This window comes from Schistocerca americana, chromosome 6 (genome assembly GCF_021461395.2).
Source record: "Schistocerca americana isolate TAMUIC-IGC-003095 chromosome 6, iqSchAmer2.1, whole genome shotgun sequence".
NCBI classification, from domain to species: domain Eukaryota; kingdom Metazoa; phylum Arthropoda; class Insecta; order Orthoptera; family Acrididae; genus Schistocerca; species Schistocerca americana.
Window position 1 is genome coordinate 506,255,134 of NC_060124.1, and position 7,442 is coordinate 506,262,575.

The following is a 7,442-nucleotide window of genomic DNA, read 5'->3' on the forward strand; positions in this document are numbered from 1 at the left end:
GGAAGTACATTGCTTTTCTTTTCGAAGGTAGATGTTACCATTTCAAAATCATATCTTTGGGCTTATACATAATGGTGCAGAGTTTTTACAGAGTCCAGCTCTTGCTTTGGGAAAGGAGGTACAAGCGAAAGCATTTGTTTATCTAGACAACGTATTAGTTCAATCACAATGTTGGGATGGTCATTTAATTACCATTGTTAAAAAGTTGTTTGAAAGTTTAGTTGCCAAGGCTGTTAGTATATAGTTTTCCAAGTCACAGTTGTGTTGTAGTGTGATCAGATTTCTGGAACATATTAGTAGTCAGAAGGCTATATGGCCAGATATAAATAAAGTTGAAGCTATAAATAATTGTCCAACCCCTAGAAACCACTGTCAAATAAAAGCATTTCTTGGTCTAATAGGGTTGTGTAGAAAGAACGTTCCATGAGTTCTGTTGCACTTAAGTATATGTTGGTTGTGGAGTTATAACTCTCAGAGAGAATGGGAATTAAATAAACAGGAGCTTGTCAACCTTGTGAATACTAGGAAATACTAATGTAAATACGAAATTTTCTCTTGCTTTTGAAATTTCGGGTTATGGTCCAGTTTGTGATGTGTTTAAGAGCCTTGTGAACAAGATGAGTTGCACCACATCACATTGGCATTGCAGAGTCAATGTGAACAAAACTTCTTAGTCATAGAGAAAGAAACTAGTTGCAGATTGTTCAGAAAAGAAATTTAAGTATTTATTCTATGGATCCAAGGTTTTTGTGTATTAAGATAACTGTACCTTAAAGTTTTTGTTGGCTAATGGGAAAAGAGATTATACTATTGGCTAAGCACGGTAGGGAATAAATTGTTGTTAGAGAATGATAATAAGGTATTTTGGAATGGTTACAAAGGTATCATCTTTAATGGAAGTCGAAAACGTTTGCACATGTGCAGATTTTGTATACCAACATTAATTACACCAAAATTAATACAGTGTATTCACCTTATCTATAGGCAATTTGAAATGAAGAATTGTGTAGTCCTCGTTGGAAAGTTTTATTTCTGTAAAGGTATAAACTGAATAGCTGGGAAGGAGTGGTGCATGTATAAGATACTTCAACAAACTAAAAGCCAGACTTTATGAATGAAAACTAAAACGTATACCATAATACCACGATATTTGGGGAATTTGGTAGCCATTTACGTTTCCTGACCATTGATGTGAGGAACAGGTGGAGTCACATCCATAGTGATTATATTGTGATCTAAAATCACAAAACTTAGCCATATAAAGGTGCTGATGAGTAAGTCAGTTATAATGATATTGGGAAAAGATTATTTGCCTAAGGTAGGAAAACATGGGTGATTGATTTTGTATCATGGGACACAGTTTATGTGGTCCTGTTTTTAAAGAATTTCAGTGGCATGGAAGTACAACATTAACTTATAGCCAAGTATCACTCTCACACAAATCCTGCTAAGAGGATAATGCAGGAACTGAGGAATTTAAAGGGGACATGTCGTTAGAATAAACACTTTGAATGGCTCATGTAACTAGAAGATTTTGAAAGAAATTTAAATGACCTTCCACATGAAAGCACTGGGGTTTCTTCCAGATAGATTTAAGGGAAAACAGCAGGCTACTGATTGTCAGACAACATTCCATATCCACTGCAAGATGATGGATGGAAAAGCAAAACACCAAAATTGGCGGACACAAATTTTAAGCATAAGGCATTTAAGTGATTTGAAAGGTATAAGAAAGGAGTGACAAATTGTGGTTTCCTAATAAGAGATCAAGTATTGTTGAGAGAAAGGTGGTAGATACATAAAGAAATTCCTTACCTACATGAGGAACCATTTGAAAATAAATATCCACATCTACATCTACATCCATACTCCGCAAGCCACCTGACGGTGTGTGGCGGAGGGTACTTTGAGTACCTCTATCGGTTCTCCCTTCTATTCCAGTCTCGTATTGTTCATGGAAAGAAGGATTGTCGGTATGCTTCTGTGTGGGCTCTAATCTCTCTGATTTTATCCTCATGGTCTCTTCGCGAGATATACGTAGGAGGGAGCAATATACTGCTTGACTCCTTGGTGAAAGTATGTTCTCGAAACTTTAACAAAAGCCCGTACCGAGCTACTGAGCGTCTCTCCTGCAGAGTTTTCCACTGGGGTTTATCTATCATCTCCGTAACGCTTTCGCGATTGCTAAATGATCCTATAACGAAGCGTGCTGCTTGCCGTTGGATCTTCTCTATCTCTTCTATCAACCCTATCTGATACAGATCCCACACTGCTGAGCAGTATTCAAGCAGTGGGCTAACAAGCGTACTGTAACCTACTTCCTTTGTTTTCGGATTGCATTTCCTTAGGAATCTTCCAATGAATCTCAGTCTGATATCTGCTTTACCGACGATCAACTTTATATGATCAGTCCATTTTAAATTACTCCTAATGCGTACTCCCAGATAATTTATGGAATTAACTGCTTCCAGTTGCTGACCTGCTATTTTGTAGCTAAATGATAAGGGATCTATCTTTCTATGTATTCGCAGCACATTACATTTGTCTACATTGAGATTCAGTTGCCATTCCCTCCAACATGCGTCAATTCGCTGTAGATCCTCCTCCATTTCAGTACAATTTTCCATTGTTACAGCCTCTCGATACCCCACAGCATCATCTGCAAAAAGCCTCAGTGAACTTCCAATGTCATCCACAAGGTCATTTATGTATATTGTGAATAGCAACGGTCCTATGACACTCCCCTGCGGCACACCTGAAATCAATCTTACTTCAGAAGATCTGTAACGCCGGAAATGCATATCCTCCTATTTCCATCTATTGCACTGCAAACTTTTTTCCTTATTTTGTTACCTGAAGAGATAACATCTCTGTGTCTTTGTATGTTGTAACTGTTTTACTATTTGTATATATATGCATTATGTCGATGTATAATTGGTTTGTTGTGAAAAGATTATCTGTAATTTTCCGCTGGATCTGGCGTAGGGAAAACTATGCTATCGAACCATTACATCGATAGGTCGTGTGGAGAACCAAAGTGTTTACGATCTTTGAGAGTGTTAACTCTGCCGCGTGGAGCGCGGGCAGAGCAGAGGGAGTCTGGCTGGAGTAGTGCAGTGGAGCAGGTGTGTTGTGTGACGCTCCCGCGAGTTGCCGCGCTTTCGGGGTTTGGCAGCATGTAATTGCGCTCGACTTGCTATGTTAGTTTCTGACACGGTGTCGCGGACGGGAAGCATTAGCTGGCGCACATCAAGAGCCCGTTTCGGCTGGAGACCGTGTCGAGAAGAAGGCGCGCCAACATCCAGCTTCTGCAGAGCGACGGCCGACAATGAGTGACTGTCGCCACCTCCTCGATCGACGACTTCAAACCTTCAATCAACCAACAAGGAAGACTGGAAGCACGTAAAGTTTTAGAACTGTATGGCAGACCTCAGCTTTTAAAATTGTTGCATCACAAAATTACAGCAACTTAGCATGAACCTTTGTTGCTCATTGTCCCAATTGCATTACCAAGCAGGGTCCCTTCCTTTTCCGAAATGAACCCGAGTGTCGTTGAAATTCAGACGCCAGCATAAAGTAATATCATTCCATTTCACTGCTTTAATTTCAAAGTTCAGTTAATGTATTCATAGCTGGCTACAGTATTTAGATTACACAAGCACAAATTAAGAGTGCGTGTTTTGTTACCATATTTTCGCTTACCTGTGACTGCATCTCAGCTTGGTACGTACTAAATTTTACTATTGTTAATTGTTCAGAATCATTTAATTCAAGTTCCAAGTTAAATCTCTTATTTCTAAATTGCGTAGATTCAAGTAGCTTTTGAAATGATTGTTGAGGTAGCCCAAGACTAACCGTACTTTATTGAATTTCGATGTGCTTCAGAAACAAAGCTCGCTGTTAATTTCAGTCACTACATTAACGTTCAATTTTCCGGTTTTATTAATTCTTTTGCTAAATTAAGTCAGAGAGTAGCGAAATTTATTACTTCTGACAAACTCTCAGTTTTCACACTACACGTGTCAACCTTTAGTTGCCACGCTTCTAGTTCTAATTATATGTGTAATAACCTTTCTTTTTCAGTTACTGTAGTAACTGTCCATAGAACTGGCGACCGGAATTTCCCCCAAATCTCAAATATCTAATTACCGCTAGTTAATTGTTAACGTAACGGCCGCACATTTACTTTCTTTATTAACTTTACCCCTTTTCAAAATTAATTTCCACCAGTTTCATTTGCATTTTTCCTTTCATTTAGATGTAACCGTTTCCTCCCTCTTTACCGACAGATAAACTTCGGTGACGATTGTTTTCCCCAAATTTCCATTAGGTACACGCGGTTTAATTTTTCACTGTCATTAAGGTCGATAAGTGAGGGGGAGGTTACAGACTTCCCTCCATTGAGAATGACATGCTGCGTTCTGTTATCTAGAAACTCTTCAATCCAATCACACAATTGGTCTGATAGTCCATATGCTCTTACTTTGTTCATTAAACGACCGTGGGGAAATGTATCGAACGCCTTGCGGAAGTCAAGAAACACGGCATCTACCTGTAAACCCGTGTCTGTGGCCCTCTGAGTCTCGTGGACGAATAGCGCGAGCTGGGTTTCACACGACCGTCTTTTTCGAAACCCATGCTGACTTCTACAGAGTAGATTTCTAGTCTCCAGAAAAGTCATTATACTCGAACATAATACGTGTTCCAAAATTCTACAACTGATCAACATTAGAGATATAGGTCTATAGTTCTGCACATCTGTTCGACGTCCCTTCTTGAAAACGGAGATGACCTGTGCCCGTTTCCAATCCTTTGGAACGCTACGCTCTTCTAGAGACCTACGGTACACCGCTGCAAGAAGGGGGGAAGTTCCTTCGCGTACTCTGTGTAAAATCGAACTGGTACCCCATCAGGTCCAGCGGCTTTTCCTCTTTTGAGCGATTTTAATTGTTTCTCTATCCCTCAGTCGTCTATTTCGATATCTACCATTTTGTCATCTGTGCGACAATCTAGAGAAGGAACTACAGTGCAGTCTTCCTCTGTGAAACAGCTTTGGAAAAAGACATTTAGTATTTCGGCCTTTAGTCTGTCACCCTCTGTTTCAGTACCATTTTGGTCACAGAGTGTCTGGACATTTTGTTTTGATCCACCTACCGCTTTGACATAAGACCAAAATTTCTTAGATTTTCTGCCAATTCCGTACACAGAACTTTACTTTCGAATTCATTGAACGCCTCTCGCATAGCCCTCCTCACACTACATTTCGCTTCGCGTAATTTTTGTTTGTCTGCAAGGCTTTGGCTATGTTTATGTTTGCTGTGAAGTTCCCTTTGCTTCCGCAGCAGTTTTCTAACTCGGTTGTTGTACCACGGTGGCTCTTTTCCATCTCTTACGATCTTGCTTGGCACATACTCATCTAACGCATATTGTACGATGGTTTTGAATTTGTCCACTGATCCTCAACACTATCTGTACTTGAGACAAAACTTTTGTGTTGAGCCGTCAAGTACTCTGTAATCTGCTTTTTGTCACTTTTGCTAAACAGAAAAATCTTCCTACCTTTTTTAATATTTCTATTTACGGCTGAAATCATCGATGCAGTAACCGCTTTATGATAGCTGATTCCCTGTTCTGCGTTAACTGTTTCAAATAGTTCGGGTCTGTTTGTCACCAGAAGGTCTAATATGTTATCGCCACGAGTCGGTTCTCTGTTTAACTGCTCAAGGTAGTTTTCAGATAAAGCACTTAAAAAAATTTCACTGGATTCTTTGACCCTGCCACCCGTTATGAACGTTTGAGTCTCCCAGTCTATATCTGGCAAATTAAAATCTCCACCCAGAACTATAACATGGTGGGGAAATCTATTCGAAATATTTTTCAAATTATCCTTCAGGTGCTCAGCCACAAAAATAAACAGCTGCTGAGCCAGGGGGCCTATAGAGACATACAATTACCATGTCTGAGCCTACTTTAACCGTGACCTTCACCCAAATTATTTCACATTTCGGATCTCCGTCAATTTCCTTCGATACTATTGCACTTCTTATCGCTATAAACGCGCCTCCCCCTTCACTGTCCAGCCTGTCTCTGCTGTATACATTCCAATCTGAGTTTAGGATTTCATTACTGTTTACGTCTGGTTTCAGCCAACTTTCTGTCCCTAGTACTATATGGTCGTTGTGTCCGTTTATTAATGAGAGCAGTTCTGGGACCTTTCTATAGACGCCCCTGCAGTTTACTATTAGCCCATTAATATTGTACTACATCCTTCTACAGTGGTGTTGTAGGATATAGCTTCTAAATATCACATACAGGACCGTAACAGATATGTAACGGTGTACCTCTACGACAGAAAATCGAAATGAATTGAAACCTGATGAAATGGGAAACTGAACTTGAACAAGTTGTTTCGGATGAATAACTGTCAGGACATTGTATCGTGGACGCGACAAAACCAGGAATGACGGTGAAGAGGGATAACAGGCAAGAAGTTGTACCACGTATATCAAAAGAATTATGTGATAACAGTTTGTTAAAGGCTCAGTACATGTGTATGTGTAGTAATAGCAGGACAATAGAGACTCGGCCATTAAAATGTAATGGAAAGAAGTGGTTTTGAAAGGTATACTAAAGATAACTAGAATCTGTATTAGATAAATGGAAAAACACGAAAGAGAACTACATTTGGGATAGGAGGAAGATTGCCTTGTGTCTAACAAAAGCGTTGAGCTGGATCCTGGTTCGACTGCTGAACCTGCAGGATGTTGCTACATATACTTATCAAAGCCATGGGCACGCACTGGTCAAATGCCAGCAATACTTATTAAGTTTTTGTGATTTATCTATTTGTAAATATTTGCTTATTTATTCGAGATATTAGATGTGAAGTCATTTTTTGTAGAAGTTTATTTTAACCGATTCATCAGAATGTTATGACCTAGCTGTGGGAGAATATGATAAAACGGTAATGACAGCCATAAAAATATATTCTAAAGGTAGAGACTATACGAAATATGTCCTATGAAGAAAATCAAGTGGTAGAACTTACAGGGAAGAAAGCGGAGATGAATAGTTTTGTGATATGTAATGGACGGTAGGATGGAGTCAACACAGAAAGGAAGGAACAAGTTAGAGTTTTACAATTTAGTAAGGAAGCTACATGTGGCTTCTGGACCACTATTATTATGACTTAAATTTGGTTGAGATTACTTGTTTGTTAAATAAGAAATAAAATTTTTGATTGAGAAGACCATGTAGATAACACGGAATGGATGGGTGCAGCACTATACCTCAAGTATGAGGAAACATTTAATTTTCGGCTGATAATGATACTAGAAGAGACTATTCATACTACGTCTTTTTATTTGGTTGTTTCGTAATCAAATTATATTGGAATACTCGGTAGATTATATATAAATTATACACGTGCCATTTTATGTCAC